Here is a 22,995-nt window from a genome sequence, read left to right on the forward strand (position 1 = left end):
TCTTCTGACCTCAGAGGTCATTGTTCTTGAAGATTGTCCACTCGGGTGGCACGTGATCTATCAGACTTCGGGCACCTGTTCTTTCCCAGGGAAGAAACACTGACTGAACACCGCAATGGGCTTTGCAAAGAGCGCTCACAGGATCCTCTGCTGTGTGGTGTCTGGGCAATAGGTCCATGCACGTTGGTGTCTGAACAATACATCTTCAGTGATCAAGATCGGAGAAAATATTTGTCCCCATACTTGGAAGACTGAGACACAAATACAGCCATAACCTCATGGTCCTAATCTACCGATTCTTGACACATTTGCATACTCATTTCTAGTCTTTTTAGCCAGGCATTTTTTTCTACATCTGTGGTCAAGACCACGGCCATTTGCCGAGCCCCCTACGGTGCACTAGTTACTGAGCCTGCCGGAGAAGCTTTGGGCAGTTTTGGCAATATCAATGTAACCAAATGGTAAGTGATTTAAATGGTTTTTTAAAATAAAAGCGGATGTGGTTATACTATGTAGTAGAATGAAACAATGTACATGAATCAAATGTTAATATAAGTAAAGACTTCAAAGATGGGCTACCAGGCAGCTTCTGTGTGGGGGATGAAGTGAGTGGATTAGCAACAAGCCCCTGTGAGCAGATCCCTGCTGCTGCTTGAAGTCGATCCTGTGAGAGATGAAAACAAAACCAAATGAGGGCAGGACAGAGTGGAGGACCGATGTTCTTACGACGTGGAGCTGAGAGGTCTCAGTAACTTGTGTGTGTAGGACAAGAGGCCGAGGAAGGAGTTGATAGTTTTGACTACTTTCCTTGGATAATTTAGAGAAGCTGGGTTTGTTTGTGTGGCCTTTCAGCCACAACACAGAACTCTGTCTATTGCAATTGCCAAATAATAATGCAAGCAGCAATTATAATATTTGCTCACATCGATTGAGTTCTGTGCACTAGGCATCATGCTGACCTCTTCACATGCATTCTGTCATTTAATTTTTACAACCACCCACGAGGTTAGGTTCTACTGCTAGATTTCCTTTGCAGATGAAAAAATTGAGGCTCAGAGAAGTTAGGCAACCTGTCCGAGATTAAACAGGCCAACACCCATGTGGCTAAAACATCAGAAGGGCATCTTTCAAGATGAGAGACCTCACATAAATATAAACAGCAGCTCCTCAGTTTTATCAGAGTCCATTGGATATGAAAATATGAATCTTTCTGCATAGTGTGTTGTGGTTTTGTTTTTGTTTTTGTTTTTTTGATATTAGAAACATAGTACCTTTTACATGCCCTTAATCAAACTTTAACGACTTGGTAAGAAATCCTTTTGAAAGATAGTCCATAAATCCCTGGCCTCTTATATAGAATATTCAGTCTATCATTTATCCTTTGATTTAAGCTTCATTGGGCTTCCGGGAGCATCCGTACTGTCATTCTGAGAGGCTCTTGGGGTGCTGAGGTGAATGGGGTTCTTGGTCCCCCTGGAGCCAGCCTTGCTCGGGTACTTCCTGTGGCCTCCATGTCCCCCTGTGCCCCGCTCTGGTCCCTGCCTCCAGGTCTGCCGTCTGCCGGAGGCTTCCGTCTTTCCTCTCCATGTTTATCTTCCCGTCTTCCTTGCCCATCTCCTCAAGGCTCAGCTTCCACAGGAAGCGGGTTGTCTCTTTTTTTTAAATTTTTAAATGTTATTTATTTTTGAGAGAGAGAGAGAGAGACAGAGCATGGGCGGGGAAGGGACAGAGAAAGGGAGACACAGAATCCGAAGCCAACTCCAGGCTCCGAGCTGTCAGCACAGAGCCCGAGGTGGGGCTCAAACTCCCAGACCATGAGATCACCACCTGAGTCGAAGTCAGATTCTCAACTGACTGAGCCACCTGGGTGCCCTGAATGCTGTGTTTTAACAATGCCAAGACCTTCTGTATGCCAAGCGCCAGACACCATGGCATCTGTACGTGGTCCCGTTTCATCATCGCTGCCGTGCAAGGGGCGTCTTGGGCTTGGTTCCCAGCAGTGAGCATTAGCTCAGCCACGAGGCCATTTGTCTCTCCATGCTCACTGCTCTTGATTGTGGGGCTGGGATTTGAACCCATGTCTATGTAATTTCAGTCCTGTTTCGTTAGGTGTGCATTGTGCCACCTGTAATGACTGGGCCTTGGAAAAGAGTCTGCTCCTGGTCTTCCCCATGACAAAGCGAGACACGGTCACAGCCTCCAGCGCTCTGGCTTGTTTTCAGGAGAGCAGCAGTGAGCTCAAGGCATTTTAGGGAGGGAGCAGGGTCCTGCCTAAGAGTCGGTAAGGAGCCCACATCCTAGACACAGCTGAGGCCCAGCCGTCCATTGGCACACACTGTGGGAGTGATGCCAGTACTTGGCTCATTGTGCTGTAAATACAGTCCTGTGACATGATAGTGATGGTGATGGTGACAGTAACACTAACCTTTCCTGAGGGCTGGCTCTGCGACCTTCACACACAGAAACTCTCTTACTGTCACTCTGACCCCTGCTATAGGTCCACACCTGCTACCTCTAATGGACTGAGAAAACCAAGGCTTCAAATGGTTAGGCGACGTGCCTGAGGCCACATGTCTGGGAAGCGATGTTGCTGCAGTGCTGACCATGGGCAATCTTGGTTCACTGTGGGGACATTGCCACTCCTGTCCCTGGCCAGGGGAGGCAAGCCTTCTTCCTCCCTCTGTGTCCCTTACTCACCCTGTGCCCTCTTGTTTGGCTCAGGTCCAAGTGGCTACTCGCTCACCCCACCCACCCCCTGCCTCTTTTCTCTCCTCTATTCCCTGATTTGTCTCCTTCCTCCCACCTCTTGCTCCCCTCTCCTCCCTTCCTTTCAGTCCCCAGATGGCCTCTGCTCCCAGAAGCTGGGGCTGCTGACTCCAGGTGACCCAGCTGATGCTGCCGCCGCACTCCTGTCCCTTGGTGCATGACGCTCCCCCCAGCAGCCACGTCTGCCCCGAGCTCGCAGCCAGCTGCCGAGTGCCAGTCGCTGCCTACCTTGCCACCAATTATGCCCATGTATCATAATTGTGCATTTTTCCCCTTGAAAGCCGAATGATGAAGCTAATAGGGTTCATGCTGAGAACAGATGTTCTTATTTCTGCCCAGATGCTGTACGTGGCAAGGATTCTCTGATTCTTTTGTACTTTCATTTGAAGTGTTTCTGGTTGAAGGGTTCTTGGGAAGGGCTGAAAAATCACGCTGTCCTTCCAGTAAGGAACTGGGCACAGGTCTTGAGGGGGTGTGAAGTAGCCTTCCTTGGCATCTTATAATCCATCTGCTTTCTGAGGACATAATCCTGTTCCTATTTGAAAACTGCCTTTGCTCGCATTTTATAATTAGGCATTCAGATTTTCGCTTTTCTAGTTGGTTCAATCTCAAGCTAATGTGGCAGTTAACAATTCTTCCATTTTCTGCTTTATTTCCTCTTCTCTCCATGCTTGGAATTCATGGAAGGTTTTTGTCTCGTTCACATTAAGAATGCTGAAAGACTGTGATAGTATTATTCATTCATTTAGTATTTACTGAGTGCCTTCTCTGTGCAAGGCATTGGGGTACGAGACAAAGTTTCCACTTTCGTGGCATAGTGTTCTGGTCAGGGAAGACAGACAAGAAACAAACAAACAAACAAGGTAATTTCAGATTATCTTATTTCAGAAGTGCCGTGAAAAAATGGAACAAGATGAAAGAACAGAGACAAGCTGGGAATCGAGGGTGACTTGGTCACGGAAATTTTCTGAGGAGAGGACAGTTAAGCTGAGATAAGGGGAGAGCATTCTAGAAAGGGACCGACAAGTTCAAAGGCCCTGGGGCAGGGAAGAGTTGGAGAGTTAAAGGCACAGGACGGAGGCCAGCATGGTTGGGTGTGCTGAGCCTGGGGAGGAGAAGCAAGATAAAGTCAGAGAGGTGGGCAGGGAATACATTGCGTAAGACCCTCAGGGTTTCTACCTCTCCCCTCAAAAAATTTTTAAGTCAATCCATAAAGGATGAGTAACTAAAAAGCTTTCCCTAGGACTTTCTTGTGAGTTCTTGTCTCCTTTCTGGACCACTTCCAGTTTCCCCTTCACCTGATGGGCTTTGGTTAAACTCTCTTTAGTTGTACTTTGTGTTAGGGCTGAGATGGAGGAGGAGGACAATAAAGACTTACTCATAGAAGCCCTACATGGATTTCCTTAAATCCAGCCCCAAAACTGGTGAAATCTGACCACAGCTACAGTTAGTATTTCAGTTGTGCAAAGGCACCAACATTGTGCTCCAGTGAACAGTACATCATCTTGAGACAGAGACCAAATCTTACAGCTTTGTTTACTTTAAACACATATACATACAGAGAGATGTCTGTGTATTAATGGTGCTGTTAATATCAGGGAGGCGTGTGATGTCGCGTCTAGACAACTCCTCTGGCTCATGCAAACTAGTCCTCTTCTGTTCTGCTCAGAACTGGCAGGGCGAAAGGTTTCATCAAGGAATAACCTGAGGTCATCTGTGGCCCCAAGTCAGAAGTAGAGGCTGGGGTCTTCTCGTGGAGGCATGGACTTCTTCTAGAATGAACCCAACTTTCCCAGACACTGTTCACAAACTTGGCCTGCCTCCAAGACCCAAGGTCAAGTCCAAAGATGAAAGAGAAGGTTAGCTCTTGAATCTACCTGGTTTCAGGGCGACTGGGTGGCTTAGTTGGTTAAGCATCTGACTTTGGCTCAGGTCATGATCTCATGGTTCATGGGTTCGAGCCCCACATTGGGCTCTGTGCTGATGGCTCAGAGTTTGGATCCAGTTTTGGATTCTGTCTCTCTGTTTGGCGTCTCTCTGTTTCTCTCTCCCTCTCTCTCTCTGCCCCTCCCCTGCTCATGCTCTGTCTCTGTGTCTCTCTGTTTTTCTCTCTCAAAAATAAATAAAATTTGAAAAAGAAATTGAAAGAAAAAAAAAGAATCTACTCAGTTTCATTCAGGAGGAAACTATAAGTAAACTAGATGTATATGCAATCCAGAGACATACTCAGGAGGGACACTGTGATGGGACTCTGTGATGATGATCCCACCTCTCCCAACCACAGGCATTTATGGGGTTCTACTGGCCACTCATTAAAGTCAGTTCCTGAGTACCTGCTGCAGTCCACACCACACTGCCTCCACGGGTGTGTCCATTGATAGGTGTGCACATAATCAATCAATCACAAGGCGCCTCATCCCTGATAACAGGAGAGAAAGGACTGAGATGGACTGGGTGAAAGAAGCTCAAGGACTACTGGAGGAGGCTCTGAGAAAGTGGGGAGCAGACAGAAAATACCCTCTGATTCACTAGAGAACTGCCCTGCCCAAGACCCAGGTGGGCAGACTGGCATTGGAGAGCCCTCTGGAAGGACTGGAGGTGAAAGAACGGAACTGTCAGATTTCTGAATACAACTGAAGGAACTGGCATGTTAGACTCAGATGCCCATGACAACGGTCTTCAACTATTGACAGTGGAAGAGGATATTAGGTTTGTGCTTTACCACACTGGAAGGCAGAACTACACCAGGTATAGTGGTGACATGCTGATGTGTGGCAATAATTGAGTGGATCCCATTTTTTAATCAATCTTCACCACAGCCCTCTGAAGTAAGTCACACACATGTCACCCTTTACCCTTTGGGAAAAGATAAACTCAGGTACAAGAACTTGGGCCTTTGCCAATAGTCACACAGCTAGCAATATGGAGAGCTAGGATTAGACCTTTTATCTCTAGATGGCTCCCAAAACCATGGACGCTCATTGTCCCCTTGCGATTTAACACAAGGAAGAACATTCTCAAATAATGGAAGGAGAATATGTGAGCTCTTTGTCGGTGGAGGTGCTTAAGCTGAGATGTGAGCAGAGATGTGGCTGCATGAGTTCCAAATCCTCTTCCAACCCTGAGATGTCATAAGCGTTCAGGAGCTAGGGAGCCTAGGGCCAGCTTGTTCTCAGCTGAAGGAAGATGGAGAGCCCAGGAAGGGCATAGGCTAATCTCTTCAGATATATTCTGTGGATTTGCCACTATGTTCCAGTAAGAGCCTATATGTACATTGTCCAGTCTGTTTCACAAACCTGTGGAAGATCAAATGGGAAGCACTGGAATGCTGGCCTCAGAGGGGGTGATTGGTAGTGACTTGGTTAATATTTTGAAACAGTTTTCACTCTGAGCTATTTCTTAGTTAAAAATACCACAATTGTTAGGAAAGGCTCTTCTGTATTTTTTTAAAAGAGTGCTTCTTTTTAATTGTCTGAAACTACTGCAAACTGGTAAGCACACCACTTGTTTCCCCATTCCTGAACTGGGCGATCCAGGTGGAGAAATAGTGGGAGGCAGGGATAGGCACAGATAGAAAAGTGTTCTGGACAGAAATTACACGAAGACCTGTGGTCTCCCAGACCTGCCCGAGGCCCTACCTTCAGACATGTTGGTGTATAAAATAGCAATTTAGATCTATTAGTTTGAACTATTGGAAACTGCAATATTTATACATTAAATGGCTAAATATAGTAATATAGAGTAATAGTAATACTAGTAATTAAGCAAGTAGTAGGCATTGAAGCTTGCCCATTAGTATTCAGATCTGCAAGGAATTGGAACATGTTCTTATTTGCTTTGGAGATCTCGTTTCTCACTTGATAGCAGAAGGGTGGATGAAGGAGGGAGAGCATGCTTTAATTTTCTGATTTAATGAAATTCTTGTCCTCTGATTTCAAACAGCCTCTTTTATGTTAACATAGTTCATTTTGAGAAAATATCGGTCCTTTGGGGTTTCTCCCCCTTCCTCTTCTCTTTCCTTTCATCTAATGGTACGATAGTCTAAGGGAAGCTTGTGTAACGGCATGGGCAATGGAAAGGGTTTTCAAGGGTGTCCCTGGGTCCTTGCTGGCCTTGCCTGAGCTGTTTGTCACCCCTGGTACTAGGCACCCTGCATGTGTGCCTGCTGAGGGCTCCTGTGGACACCTATGAACCAGGTCTCCACCTCCGCCTCCACCTGGAGGTCCCTGGGTCTGTAGCTCTTTTTAGTCTTCCTCATCTTGTGCTCTTTTTAGTCATTGAGATCCCTGGAGGCTGGTAAACTTTCAATCACATTCTCTCCACCTGCCTCTATCACGCGAGGCCCTGGGAGGCTGCTCATATGCTTTCCTTCTGCCTGTGCTTCTCTACCCACTCCCATGCCACACTGGATGCCCTGGATCCCAATTCCAAAAGGCTTTTTGGGTTTTTAAGTCTGTGCCCAAAGAAGGACCCTGACCTCAGTGTTCCAGTACTTTCTCAAATCTGTAGAGAGCTTCTAGGAGTTTCATGTCCTCTCCCTATCCCCTCTCAAGATTTGCTTGAAGGGTAATGGACAGAGAAGTGGGGACCCTCCTCAGGCAGACTCATGCCTGTTCTCGCCTCTGTTTCTACTTCCTCTTGCCTCCTTTCTGGGTGGAAAGGGTTCCTCTTAATGTCAGATCACCCTCTTTTCCTAATTGATGGAAGGTTTCTGCTGATCAATGTATATGTTTCCATTTTATGACCTCCTTTGGTCTAGGTGGAATGAACTTCACCCTTGCTTGGGAATCAGTGTTGGAAATACAATAGGGTGCATTCGAGAAACAGTATCCTCGATGTCTGTAAAAGGCGAGGTAGGTGTCAATCACTTTGATTTGATTCTCCTAACAACCCTGTCCACAAACTCATTTTACGGCGGATACAACACAGGCAGAGAGATGGAATGATTTGTCTGAGGCCATACGGAATGATTAGTGCCACCGAACCAGGATTTAGACCCAGACCTCCCAGACTGTCAAATGTAAGGACTTGCCACTAGCAGTAATCCTCACATGTCTAAAATCTACTGCATCTATCACATCTGTATCACACAACTGTGCTTCTGCTGACACTACCATATATTCTTATATTTCATAGAGTATAGCTTAGAGGGAAAGAAGAACCATGACTTTTAAAATCCAATATTTCAGGACTATTGTAATATGTTAATATTTAATAACATATGCGTAATATTTATGTAATGTTTTAACTTGGAAAGTTTTGTAATTCAGTCTTAACATCATCTGGCTTATTTCCCCTCCCCCACCTCTGTGTGGCCCCATTGATGCAGTGAGTCTCTCTGCTGGCCCTTGGTTGGGTCTGCTGTTAATGGTCCCAGATATGGGTTGGCAGAGCTGGAGCCCCACATCCTGTTCCCTCACACCTGTGTCATGTTCTACTCCCTTGGTAAGCTCCCATGTCTCAATGACAGGCTGGCTGAGAGAAGCCACCGGCAGAGGGACACGACAAGCACTCAGAAGTGGAGAACATTGTTTTGGAGTCAAAGAGACAGTGACAATGAACCCCAGAGGCAGGTAGGAAGAGCAGCAGACTTAGCAGCAGACTTGTGCCAGCTTCCACAAACCAGCTGATGGCCCATGTGAGCCCAGAATGGAAAAGACTGTCACATGTTGGGTGCCTGGCCTGGCCCTCACATCAGGCGGTGAGTATTGTCCATTCTGACCATGAAGGTCAGTGACTAAGGTATGAGTACAGTGTGGGTCTGAATGCTCTGGCTTCTCACTATGCCAAGCTGTCAGCCCAGAGTGGGAACTTAGAGAGACAGGACCTGGGCAAGATCCTCCTGGCTGCCCTTGCTCATGAGGACTTATGTAAGGCACAGGTGCTATGATCGTTGAGGGCCAGAACACATACTACAGGACTGTCAGTCAAGGCCAATGAGCTAGAGCTGAGTGTCCTGGGGCAAAACTAGACTTGGGGCACTCAGGAGAAGAGTCACTGTGTGACTTCACAATGGAGATGACATTTGAGTTGGCTTCTGAATAATGAGTGAGAGTTTACCAGATAAGAAGTGAGAGAAGGCATCCCAAAGAACAGGAAACAGCAAACGCAAAGGTGTCTGAACAGGAAAGTGTATCTATGTGTGGGGTCTAGGGAATACCTTGTTGTGGGTTGGAGACCATTGGACCATGTGTCCTTGAGAGATTGTATTTCCTATGCCAGAAGCACTTTTTGCATCATCATGATGACAAATGTCTGCTCCCTTGTTTTGGTCCCTATTTCCCAGCCCTTCCCTAAGGGCTGACTTCTCACTCTGACCTCTGCCCAAAGACTCAGCCCACCCTGATCCTTAGCACCAAGCGCTGACTTTTGTACCCTAGAGATGAGGGGCTAATACAAAGGAGCTGTGGTTTAATTCTGGATTCTACTTGATCTTTCTCCCTTGAAGACTTTGGCCTGATCCTCATAGACTCATGGATAGGCCCATAGCTCAGGGTCCTGCATAGTTTTACTGATGTTTCTCCAGACATTTGAGTCCTTTTTTGGAACTGAAGCTCAATGACTGGGCACTTAGCACATGCTGTAAAATGTCTGTGGTGCAGCTGCTTCTAAATTGATCCATTATTTGTTTAGAGAACTACTTTTTTCGTTATTCCCTGAAAAAAAATCCTGCTTCTAATTATTTATGGTTTCCAAAATTGCCTCTGTCTCCATGTGTCAGCTCTGAGGTTTTCTCTCATTTACCACTGTGCATACTCTGTGCTCAAAATTATTAGTGCTAAACCCGTTCCTTTGTGTGCTCCTTACTGTATCAACATTGGGGAAAGCTTGCTTTCTTTTCTTTTCTTTTCTTTTCTTTTTTTTTTCCTTTTCTTTTCTTTTTGCTTTGCTTCGCTTCACTTCTCTCCTCTTTTCTTCTCTCCTCCCTCCCTCCCTTCCTTCTTTCCTTCCTTCATTACATCCTCCCTCCCTCCCTCCCTGCCTCCCTCCTTTCTTTCTTGAATACCTACTATATGCTAAGCACTGGAAATATAGTAGTAAGCAAGACATAGTCTTTGACATCACGGAACTTAAGTTTTAGTAAAGGAAGACTGATAACACCCAGATAAGTCAATAGGCAAGTTATTCAAAGACTGTGAGATGTGCCAAGGAAAAAAGGCTGATATGTTAGAATCTGATGGGAGGTAGATGAAGTGGTAGTGGGATGATCTCTTAGGGGATGTGTCATTTAAAAAAAGAAAGCAGGGGTGCCTGGGTGTCTCAGTCGGTTAAGTGTTCGACTCTCGATTTTGGCTCCGGTCATGATCTCATAGTTCATGGGATGGAGTCCTGTGTGGGGGTCTGTGTGGAATCTGCTTGGGATCCTCTCTCTCCTTCTGTCTCTGCCCCTCCCCAGCTTGCATGCTCTCTCTAAAGAAAGAAGGAAGGAAGGAAGGAAGGAAGGAAGGAAGGAAGGAAGGAAGGAAGGAAAGAAGGAAAGAAAGAAAGAAAGAAAGAAAGAAAGAAAGAAAGAAAGAAAGAAAGAAAGAAAGAAAGGAAGGAAGAAAGGAAGGAAGGAAGAAAGGGATGAAAGTAGCTGAGGGAAGCACATTCCAAAAAAATAGGAACAGTAAGAGCAGAAGCCACATGGTGGGAAAAGTTGGAGGCTTGTGAGAGGCAGTGAGGCATGCCAGGTGACAGGATAGTAGACAAGAGCCCAACCTTAGGAACAAGGCAAGGGTTTTGCATTTTATTCTAAGGGCACACCATGTTGAACCATGTTATGGGGAATCTATGTTATTTAGTATGGATTAATAAAAAATGATTGCATTGCAAGATCCAAAGATGGTACTGTGAGTGTGGAGGCTTTGGTGAGAGTAAGAGGCAGAAGCTTTATGCAGTGTTCAGTGGGCTGCAGGGAGATAGCCAATTTTCATCTTAAATGTCCCTCATCAAGTCAAACCCATGAAACAATGCAGAGGATCAAGATGGCCACCAACCCTTTGGACTGGTTAGCATCATATTCTTTCCTGAGAAGGGGTGTGTGTGTGTGTGTGTGTGTGTGTGTGTGTGTGTACATGTATGTGGATGTGCAGGGAACATGAAATGTATTCCAGGCTGAACTCCTCATTTTGTTTTCATTCTAAAGTTTGCATAACACGTTGGGTTGGGTACTTTTGAGATATCAGCTCTGGCTTAGAAATAGTGAAATTGCAAACAGGGAAAAGGTAACAACAGGTCACCAAGACAACACTTCCAGAACAAAGGTTTTCAATATTTTCTGCAGGTCTCTGCTGTGGCTTGCATAAACGGTAACTATTGCATTCCAATTTTATCTTAGAAATAATTTTTTTCGGGGCGCCTGGGTGGCTCAGTGGGTTAAGCCTCCAACTTCAGCTCAGGTCATGATCTCACATTTGTGGGCTCTAGCCCCATGTCAGGCTCTGTGCTAACAGCTCAGAACCTGGAGCCTGCTTCTGATTCTGTGCCTCCCTCTCTCTCTGCCCCTCCTCGTTCATGCTCTGAAACTCTCTGTCTCAAAAATAAATAAAACATTAGAAAAAAGAAATAATTTTTTTGTCTATCAAAAAGTGATAATTAACAACACTAGCATAGGTTTGTTTTGTGTCGGAAGTTCACGTGCCGGAGATAGCACTCACTCAGATAAATTTGTGCCCCCACATCTACTTCAGTTATGTGAACTATGAAAGAGACTTTTCTTGCATCTCAATTGAACTGGACCATTTTGGGAGCCCATCAGATGGCCTAGTTACTGAAAAATTATTCTATGTAAATATTTACCTACTATGAATCAAAATTGTCTTAGCACAATAGAGTCTGAGGCCAAGACAGCAGCTGTCCTCCATCACCACTAGGTAAAATATGTAAGGAGCCTCATATCTTTATTAATTAACTTTTTGCATTGTATAAATATGAAAGTGCCCTTGAAGAACAATTACTATGGAAAAAAGTGGAGCAAAATGAATCCCACCTGAACAGTAAGAGACAAGGTAAGAGGACAAGGGGTACAGGAGTCACAGGAAGGTCGGAAGAGTGCTCTGTCCAGAACCACCTCCTCTGGTGTTAAAGCATCCATATCTTCATGCCTGTGTTAGACAGTTGTCACCATGTCAACAACTATTACATGGGTACAACACAAACTCACCACATATATATATATATATATATATATATATATATATATATATATATACACAGAGACATGTATGTGCATATGTACTGAACTATTTATTCTTAACGCATCTCACAAACATTCACTCAAAGAGTTAACTGACAGACGTTTGAACTCTACAAAGTGCCAGACAGTACTTCAGGCAGTAGGAACAAAGCAGTGAACAAAACAGACAAAACCTCTGCCCTTAGAGAGTTTCCATCAGTTTTAAGAATTCTAGGGTATTCTGTCAGATGCTGATGCCATGGTTTGCTTAACCATTGTCCTGTTTGGGGACTTTCTGGTTGTTTTTCATAATTATAGAAGGCTCCGACCTATGACGGTTCTGACTTACGATTTTTTGACTTTAAGATGGTGAGAAAGAGATACCCATTGAGTAGAAGCTGAATCTTTGAATCTTGCGTTTTGATGTTTTCCCGGGCTAGCAATATGCAGTCCGACCCTGCCACTTGACTCTGGCAGCGGCCACGCCCCCAGGCAGCCACTGATCACAAGGGTGAACAGACTACGCTGATAACCACTTTGTATCCATATGGCCATTCTGCTTTCATACTTTGAGTATAGTAGTCAATCAATTGCATCTGATATTCGACACTTTATTATATAAAATGGGCTTTGTGTTAAGTGATTTTGCCCAACTGTAGCTAATGTAAGTGTTCTGAGCACATTTAAGGTCAGCTAGGCTAAGCTATGATGTTTGGTGGGTTATGTGTGTTAAATGAATTTTTGACTTGTGATAGACATAACCCCGTTGTAAATCCAGGAAGGTCTGTATTTAAAAATGTTGCACCAAATGTCCTTGCACATTTTTGTTGTTGTGTGTGAGTGTGCATCTGTAGAATAGATTTTTTATTTAAGACTTCTACAGAAAGTTATCCCTCTAATTACAAGCTTTGAAATGAGTTTCATTTTGAAATTCGTATTTTGATTAATGCCACTTTGCCAAATCCAGAAAATAATTTTAATAAAAGGTTGGGGGAAAGTCCTCTGGGGTTCTTTTTCTACTTCCCTGCCTTTTGCCATATGCCAAAAATTTTTTTCTTTTAATTACTTCCTTGCCAGTAACTGCTTTTGGCATAGCCAGAAACTGAACATCATGAGGTTGGGGGGGGGGGGTAGGCGGAAAGGAGCATTTGGCTCCAAATTGCATAATTTGGCAAGTTTTCCTACTATGGTAGTCCTGTTTTTGCAAGACTCGGTGAACTTTCTAAAGGCTGATTCTCCAGCAAAACCATGACAACATGGCTGCCTCTCTCCCTCTTGACTCATCCCTCTCTCTCTTGTTGTTGAGGGCTCTGTGGAGGTCGTTTGGTTTCTGAGGCTGTTCTTTTGCCCAACGGTATAGGCCTTACTTCTTCTTTATTCCCTTTTGCAATTAAACTCTTTCCCCTTCTAGTAGTTACCTCAGACATGATAACAGAAGGCCAGTGAGAGCGTCACTTGCCAAACTCCGCTGGTGTGTGTGTAGGTAAAGAGCATGAAGATGTGCTTTCAGGTTGACTGATGCAGTGTCATTCCATCTTTGTCTGATGCCATCATAATAACCAGCAGTGGCAAATACTCTTTTTTTTGAGTGTAGGTGATATGCAATGTTACATTAGTTTCAAGTGTATAATATAGTGATTTGACAAGTGTACACACTATGCTGTGCTCATCACAAGTGTAGCTCCCATCTGTCACCAGACATTACAATATCATTGACTACATTTCTTAACAGTAGCAAACATTCTTGAGTACTTACTCGGTGCTAGGTGCCGTGCTAAGCCCTCTCTTACTTGTGTCATTCCCTTAATAACCCTACGAGGTAGGTGCCATTCTCATTTTCCATATGGGAGAATAAAAAAAAATGAGAAAGTAATAGCTCAAAGTGCACACAACCAAAAGTTGGAAGATCTGGAACTTGAACCCAGATCTTTTGGACTCTGGAGTCCCACAGTCTGACCTCCATGCATCCTGCCTCATTTTCTGTCTAGGCTATCTCTGAGAGTATCTTGTGTTGAAGGAGTTTTCTCTCCAACTCCTCTGGCGCACATCAAAGTTACAGCCATGGGCCAGTGCTAAGCTTCTGAGAAACACAATAAAGGTGTTTATGATGCTGCTGGAGATGACTTTGACTTCATCTTCCAAGACAGACCTACTATGTGGGAGCGAGGAGACAGAGTTAGACTCAGAGATCTGAGTTAGAATGTTAGCTCTATCACTCATCAAGCACTATGACCTTTGCTGTTGTCTTAACTTGGAAAATAGTGACCGTAACTCCCTTATAAGTTGTGGTGAGGATGAAACAGTATGTGTATAAGCACCCACCAAAGGATACTTTTATTGTTATTTACTATTATTGTTCCAAGTGAGGCAAGGTCAATACAAATTTCCATGAGAAGAAGGAACATAAGTCTGAGTTCCTGATTGAGGAGATGCAAAAGTTTCCAGGAACTACAACATGGATGAACCTTGAAAACATTATACTAAGTCAAAGAAGCCAATCACAAAGGATCACATATTGGATGATAATATTCATATGAAGTATCTAGAATAAGCAAATCTATACAGACAGAAAGTAGTTCATTGTTTGCCTAGGGCTGGAAGGTCCAGGGGAAATGGAGTGTAACCACTAAGGGGTATGGAGTTTCTTTTTGGGGTGATACAAATATATTCTAGTGTTTTGTAACTCTGTTAACACATTAAAACCCATCGAATTGTGGACTTTAAGTGGGCGAATTGTAAAGTATTGGATATATCTCAATAAAAAGGGTCTGTTAAAAATAAGTTTCTGATGTGTGCTTTGTTAAAGGAAATTGAGAAATACTCATAGTCTATTGTGTTTATGGAATGCATTTCTCAAAAAAAGTACCATCTCTTTCTTAGCCATTGAGTTTAGACAAAAGTATCAAAATATTGGTATAGAGTTAAGCACAATAAAGCTAAAGGCAAAACAAACTCAGGAAGAGAAGCTAGACGGAAAAAAGTAGAAAGCTGGAAAGGAGACTGCCTATAAGTCTACACTGAACCTGACTCATGCTCAGCAGGGCACACATTTGAGCTGTTTGTTATAAAATGATGGGTCTGCTGTGACTCATCTACACTCTCTTGTGGGGAATCCATGTGACAAAATGGCCTCCTTGAAAAAGCAACTTGACCTTGCCCCACAGGCCCCGCAGATGTGTGTGTGGCAAGATCCCAAGGTGAGATGAGAAGAGTTTGGTGCTTGTAGAGTCAAACCATGGTGTCTAAATCTCAACTAACTGGCCTGTCCATCCAGCTTTAGGTGTTTGGTCCACAGAAGGTGTGATACCTGCCAAAATATGAAGAGATTTGGAAGTAAAGAAGCAACTTGGTCATAAGTGTCTTGTCTCTTGTCTCTGAAAAAATAAAATACCTATAAAAGTGTCTGGCTCATGTTAAAACCTTAATGGATGTTTGCAGAAAGGATTGTTGTTGAAATGAACCCAGCCATAAAAGATCTTGTCTCCCTCCCTGACTCTTAGGTAGTGAATTCAGTGGACAAAAAGAGATAAACCACTTTTTGACATAATAATTTTTATTTTTGGTTATGCCTTCCAGTTTTTTAGAGCACCCCTACCTACGTCAATAGCTCATTTGATTTTGAATAGCACTATGAGGCATAGAATGCTAGATGGCATTTAGAGATGCTTGTCTTGTTCAAGGTCCTACAGTCAGCGTCAAGACCCAAGTTCAGTCTCTTCCCAGGTTATGTGAGTTGAAATTACCTGGCTTTGTTAGCAAACTTGATTTTTCAACATTTCAAGGGATTATATCGATGCTACCCAGCATCAAAGAGAATGTTGTTGGTAAAAACATGACATATGCAATGATGAAGGTTGGCCAACCAAGTACCACTTTGTGAGGCCAAAGTGAAGGAGTAAACTATGACTAAGCACAGAATCCAGTGCCTGTTGGGGAAGAAACTTAACAAGGTCACTTAGAGCATAGGTCTGGAACCGCATTCTGGCTGCACTATAGTTGGTCATCTGTAAATTGGGGCAGTGTCACCATTATATAAGATTGTTGCCAGGGTGGAGCATGCTACTGTGTGCTGAGTATTTAGCAGAGTGCCTAGTACATAGTTAGTGCTCATTAAAAGCTATGTGTTAGGCACTCTTTTCTTTTTTCTATTTCTTTCTCTTCCATCCTCCTCTCTGTCATTTGCTCAGGAAAGTGCAGGGCTGTCTCATAACAACTGAGAATTCAGATGCCTTGTGAGGAGGCACAGACATACATGTGGGATTCAGGGTCAGCGGAATGTTCTTTTTAGCTTAGTATTTGAAAACTAAGGCCAGTCCAGTCATGCTTGTTCTCCCTTTCTCCAAGTGCAATTTATCCATCTATTCCATTCTTCAGATATTTTTCTCTCACTAACATTTGTTGAGCCTCAACTATGCTTTCAATGTAAAGCCAGAAGGTTTGACCTTTCCAGGCAGGATTGTTCACTGAGCTGAAGAGAGTGGCTGCCAGGTCACAGAGACCAAATGTCAGAAACAACCAGGAAGATTTTGGACTGGAAGGTGGGCCAGGCTTGGGGTAGACCATCTAGGGAGCATGTAAGGCCAGGGGACCAAGTTGTGATATGAGACACGGGACTGGGTTTATGCAAGTCTCAAAGCAGAGCTATGATCAGAGTCCAAGTTACCTAGCCAAACCGGAAGGCATGGCCGTGGTCTGCCCTTTCCACAGGCTGGACCAGGTTGGCATTCGGAGGTCCACACAGGGCAGCAAGCACTGGCAGGGATGTGCTGAGGGTGGGAGTCCAGCGGTGCAGGCTGCAGCGATAGGCACCTGTCGGGTTTGAACACTGCAATCGAATCAGCCAGATGCAGGACTTGCATCGAGAGGCTGGGACATGGGTTTAGATCAGATGGGTGAGTGCGCCACTCAATCTCCCCACCACACACTGCGGATGTCCTGGCTCAGGGCCTTTACCCTCAGCCTCTGGGCAAACCCGGGCTTGAAGACAGGTGCTTCCCCTCCAGGCGAAGTACTGGCCTTCAGAGGCTGGAGCTTGCAGCAGAAGTTTCCAAAGGGAATCCCATTAGTTCTCAAATGCTGAACTTTATTCTTGATGTTCCTAAGACATGAGGGGCAAATGCAAACTAGTGAGAGGTTCAAGTACGTGATGTCTCAACCACTCCCCAACCCATTAATCAATCTGTCAGTCACCAGAGACTCATTTGACCCCATGAACCAATCACCGCAGGTGCGAACGACCTTCTCTGCACGGCCCGACCTCCATGCTCCTGTCTTCTGCTAAATCTTTTGGGGTTCACTTGTGCAACAAGGGAAAGAACATTCTGTGCGGTTTGTCCAGTTTAAACCAGTACCTGCTGGAGGTGAATGCTGATTTCAGATCTGGGTCTAGAAGGAGATGTTAACTGTGTGCTACTGAGGAGAGTGGGAAGTATCATTGGAGTGAGGAGTGCAGAAAATGCTGCTCAGCTGGAATGGGCTCCTGTAGCAGGATTTCAGAGACTTGGATTCCAGTCTTTGCTCTACTGCTGACTGTGCTATAACCCGGGTTGGCCTCGGTGTTGCTGACTGTTAAATGTGGCTCATACTCAGGCCCTGTCTTTGACTGTCACAATGATCTGATGAGATAATACAGGGAAAAGAATTTTGGAAACTAAAAACTGCTTAATTATTTCATTCACAATTATTTGACAGCAGTATATTGGATGCTAACTAAATGTAGCAGGTCTGGAGGGGGCAAACCGAGAAGATCACCGGGGTCTCTGTTGACTGTAGGATGAGGCTAAGCCTCAACTGCTGTGAGACAAGGAAGCAGAGTGGGGAGATACTGAGCAGAGGAGCAGGGCCCGGAGCCTGGGAGGAAACTGAGAAGGCAGCTCTTTCAGGTTCAAGAGGCAAACCAGACTGCAGGGATCAGGAACCGCAGCCAGGAGCCTGGGAAGCAGAGGCTCCGAGGTTCAGATAGGGGACTGCGCATGGGGTTAGTAACCCCAGCAGGTTGTCTGAGGGAAGAGCAGGCCTTTTCAGTGTCACCGCCTCTTACAAGACGATGGAAGAGATCCGGAAGTGAGCTCTAAGTAAGTGCAAAACAAAGCAGTTGGCCTCCAACCTGAGGGTGATCAGGATCACCTGGGGCGCTTCTGAAGCCACAGCTCCCTGGGCCCCACTGTAGAGTTTCTGATTCAGTAAGTTTGGGGTGGGGCCCTCGCCCAGCGCATTTGCATGTCTAACAAGTTCCCAGGTGCAGCTCATCTGCTGGTCTGAGGGGGACACTTAGCCAACCAAGCACCCTGGGGCAGTCGCTCTGAATTCCTGTCCCGTGAAAGAAATGGTGGGCAGAGGAAGCGTGTCTGACTGTCCTGGCATCCTCCTCACCCCAGCAGGTGCTCTAACTTCGTGCTGACACAGGCTCAGACCGCTCCCCACCCCCCGCCCCCACCACAGTGGTGACACCAGGCTAGGAGTCCTGGCGTGGGTGGTGCTGGGGCTGCCTTCTCTTTTTAACCGTGGACACAGGCAGACCCAGGGCGTCTGGTGCCTTCTCTGCTTTACCTCCGTGACTTGATGCTCGGGACACAGCATAGACTAACTATGGACACAGACAGTTTGGGAGCACTTTTCTTTCTTGGAATAGTAGGAAGTAGGAAAACATTTGCAAGTAGGAAAACATTTTCTGTGTCATGTTGAGTCTCTTGCATTGTGTTCATCTGGCTTTCTTCAAGGTTTGCAAGTGGTTGTGATTACCGGGTTACATTTTGTCATGTTGTGTGATTCTTCTGCACTGGTCATGCACCTTAAGCCAGAAGAAGTTGGGTGGCCGGTTACTCTCCACCCTTGCACGGTCTTGGCAATACGACTGGTAATGCATGGACAGTCCTCTCCCCCGTCCCTTTTCTTTACACCCTCCATTGAGACATACACACTTCATTCACAATTTTGTCAATGCTCTGGTAGTGGGAGAGAAAGACTACGTAGAATATAAGAAGCAAATAGTTACTCAAGCATAGAGGATGGAGTGTGCTGGCCAGGGCTGGGTCAGGGAAGATTCTCTAAACTGGTGTTTCCTAAATCTGGCTGTATGGTAGAATCAGCTGGGAGCTTTTTAGAACTAATGCTGATCTGGGATGGGACTCTCGGCATTGGAAAATTTGAATCTCCTCAGGGTATTGTAATGTGTAGTCAAGCCTGAGATTTGCTACTCTAAACCAATTTTTCTTAACAACACCTGGGTGCTAAGCACAGCTGCATTTTGGTGTGACTTCCTTTTAATAACCACAGGCCGTGTTAAGGAAGGCTGGAGGCTGCCCCCTAGGGTTGTGGCAAGGACTTCTGCCCCATGAATTTAGACAGGTAACAATGGGAAGTGGGTTACCTCAGGACCAGGTGGGCAAGGTAAGAAATGCAAGTTCTGAAGACAGCGAAAGCTCCCCAGCTGAGGATAACAGAGGCTGGAGCCAATTCAGGAGCAGGAACTCTAGAGAGAGCAGGCTGCCAGGGTCAGGTCGTCCCAGGCCCATGCAGCCAGCATAAGGATAAAGCTTCATTCTAGAACCAACTGCAGCTCCAGTCAGGAACTCCATATGTCTCATGTCCTGGGACAGAATTGGGTGAGTGGGACTGTATTCACCCAAGGTGTTCCCAACCAGGACATGAAAAAGAAAAAGCTAGCAGGGTCTTGACAAGTAAAAAGTAGAGAGAGAATTGCCTGGCTTCCATATTGCTTAGCAACCAGTCACATTGTTTTTGTTTTTGTCTTCACCAGACTGACTGACACTGTACAGATCCCCAGGATATTGAGAATCCAGACACAACGGTCTCTAGGAGCAGTGCCCCTTAAACTTAGTGCAAATGAATTCCCTGGGGATCTTGTGAACTTGGTGATTCTAGTTCATTTGGTCTGAGGGGGTGGGGATGCGGAGGGCAGGAGCTGGAGGGGCCCGAGACGCTGCATTTCTCACAGCCCACCAAGTGATGCTCATCTGAGGACCCCTTTTCAGTAACAAGGACTTAGAGCCAAGATGGTGTCTACCTTAAACACACCGGAGAACAACACCCCGCAGAGACCCGTAGAGTCACTATTGATGAGGAGGTTGACACATGCTTTCCTTCTCTTCTTAGGTTAAGGGAGTCTAGAGTTTCCGCAGAAGGGTCCCATTCCTTGAGGAAAGTGACTTTCTGAAGACTTGAGTACAAGGACAGCATCAAGCCATAAACAATGTCTGTCTCACATCACATGCTGCCCTGCCCCCCACCCTGTCCCATGGAAAAGACTGTTCCACAGAGTGAACCAAATAAGTAACCTGTTACCTGGGAACAGAGCAGCAATTCTTTCATAAATGAATGTCAATGAGGTATAATTTTCTGCTGTGGCAGAATTTCTACACCTGACAGTATTCTTAATATACTTTAATTAAGAGGTTAATCTGTTGTAGAAATTGCTTTTCTCTGAAGCCACCTGAAATCAATTTAAACTCAATTACAAGTGGTTAGCTATTGTTTATGTGGTTAAAGATTAGAGAATACATTTTTGCTTGTCAGGAGTCGTCCAAGCAAATTTTGAATGTCATGATCAGAGCAGAGCCTGAATAGTTGAGTGCTCTTTAATGGGCATAGAGAAACCATTAGAAAATATAATCAGTCATATTTGATGACTTGACCTTGGGACTCAGCTAGAAAAGGGTCTAATCATTTCTGTCCCTTAAGTGCCACCAGGATTGCTCTGCTGAAATTAATTGATCATTACGTGCTTTCTGAGAGCCTAATACACCCTATTTGATGGAATATAAATTGCAAAAATAATCTGTAAATTATATAACAAGCTTCAGAATACATTTGCCCTCTGTCTCTTTAGCACAGATTAAATCTGACAGCTAGTTTCAAAATGATCAAAATTGCTTAACTCCTCCAATAGTTTGGAATGCTTGAGTTTTACAAAGAAAAAAAAAAATCTATTGCCTGGCATGTGCCCAGTATATAAATTTGAATTACAATCCATTTCCCATCAGTAAAATGTAGAGATAAAAAGAGGTCTGAAAAGGTTTTTCGGGGCTTGAATGCATTATTTTATTCAATTGCTTAGTAAGGTACTTAGCTGCTATTAAAAATTTGGATGCATGTCAGAGAGAAGGAAGCTGTTTTGAATCCTATCCACTTGCACGCTAAGTATATGAAAGAATTACATGCCTCTAATAGGCCAGCCAGCTTGCTAATGTGATATCCCATCGTCTGGTTGAACGGAACACAATGACAGCACACTCCGCTGATTATCGGCGGGTTAAAGGTTTCTTGTCAGCCTTTCAGGTGTCAAAATGATGAATCCAATTACCTCCTCTGTTTATGTGGATTCTTCTGGGATCAAGACATTCTGCCATTATAGTGTACACATTCCATGACATTTTGGTTAAAGTTGCGGAAAGCCTTTCTTTAGCACTCTTCCCCGCCAGAGAATTATTTAAAAATTTTTTTTCCTTTGGGTTGACACTTCTTGTATTTGAAATAAACCTTCCAGGATTTTCTTCCATAAATGTTGAATGGTTGACTATTGAGTAGAGGACCATCTGTTCCTGCCTAATTGGTGTAATGAGGGAAGACCACATTTTTGGAGCCTGGAAAAAAAAAAAAAAACAACAACGCGTGATGAAGTGGGCTCAGAGAAGTGTTTAGCATAAGAGGCAGGGGCAGCTCCCTAGATGCTGGGGCGCTGGGGAGTTTTCTGGAAACTGGACCTTTGAAAGCTCGTTATCTCCTGGGAGTTGAGTGAGGGGTGAAGTCAGCTATGGGGACCACACTTTTATTATGTTAGGATTCTGGGTTGGACTTCAGAGGTACAAATCCTGGCTCTTTCACTTACTGATTGTGAGAGCCTTTGGGAAGACTCCTTAGCTTCTTAAAGCCTCAGTTCCCCCAACTGCAAAACGAGGATAATAATGAAGAGTTAATGCAGGCATGTGTAGAAAATGCTCAGTAGGATGTCAGGCATGCACACTTTCTATGCTTTTCATCATAATCAAGCAAAGCATAAAATGGTTTGGTGTCTCTCTTTTCTAAGCCCTAACTAGGGGTTACATGATTTGAGAAAGACTTTTTTGTTGTTGTTGTTGTTGTTGTTATTGTTTTGGCTTGTGAAATTTTGGTACAAAAAGTCTTACAGAGATACCAAAATGAAGCTGCATTTGAGTTTTCATTTCACAGCCACCTTTAGGACAACTCCTCTTGGAGTGAGGGTGGAGGAGAGGGCTGGGAAGGACATGCCAGACAAGCTCTGTGTCAGGGAGGGAGGCGTTGCCGTGTGGTAGTCTCAGTTCCTCCGTGAAGCAGCTGTGGGAGGCGGGGAGCAAGAAGCCCCCCTCCTCCGTGCTCAGTTGGTGTGAAAGGACATGGTTGAACAGACCACAGTTAAGGTGGCTTAGAGCACCGAGATTCCATGATTCTATATTGCTAGCCGTCTCTGTGATGGCTCCACACCCAGGCCACAGTCAAAAGGTGGCCACGGACAGGGCAGCGTGGTTGGGCAGTGACTGTGGCTTTCACCCTCCTGCTGCTTGACCTCTCTGTTCATGACCCACATGGTCCCACATGGGTGGCCCCATGTGGGTGGCCATTCACAAAGGCACAGTTATACAGCCCTTAAAGATCATGTCCCCCCTTTGAGAAACCCAAAACAAAAATTCTGTACTTCCTGGGTTTGCTCCATCCCGGGAGATGCTAAGAAGCTTCCTTCATATCCCCTGACGCCCCTTCCCCCACTTTACGATTTGAGGAGTATCCGCTCTGTCCCACCTCATCCCACGCTTCCCCAAACATCCACCCTCAGCAGAGGTCATAAAAGGGCACCGTGAGGGCCAGATTCAGCCCACAGATGATGTCACTTGTCCCGCCCCCCACCCCGAAGAGGCTTTCCACAATCGGAACTAGTTCCCAGAATATAAAAATCAGAAGATTTCACATAAAACCCAGATTTCCAGCTTCTTCTGAAAAAAATAACAAAGAGGAAAATATGAGCAGCATGTCCCCTACAAGGATGACCTGGTTCTTACACCAGAGGCTGAAGAGTCTGGCCAGGAAACGAGAAGGAC

The 22,995-nt window shown here is 45.0% G+C and overlaps 1 long non-coding RNA gene across 1 annotated transcript; it reads left to right on the forward strand.

The window, feature by feature from the left end:
• The first annotated feature begins 8,334 nt into the window (after positions 1-8,334).
• Positions 8,335-15,325, forward strand: LOC115290799. The gene is made up of 2 exons (XR_003908207.1): positions 8,335-8,467; positions 15,198-15,325. It is a non-coding gene; the product is annotated as an uncharacterized LOC115290799 (long non-coding RNA).
• Positions 15,326-22,995: the final 7,670 nt, after the last annotated feature.

Source organism: Suricata suricatta, chromosome 4 (genome assembly GCF_006229205.1).
Source record: "Suricata suricatta isolate VVHF042 chromosome 4, meerkat_22Aug2017_6uvM2_HiC, whole genome shotgun sequence".
In the NCBI taxonomy this organism is placed as follows: domain Eukaryota; kingdom Metazoa; phylum Chordata; class Mammalia; order Carnivora; family Herpestidae; genus Suricata; species Suricata suricatta.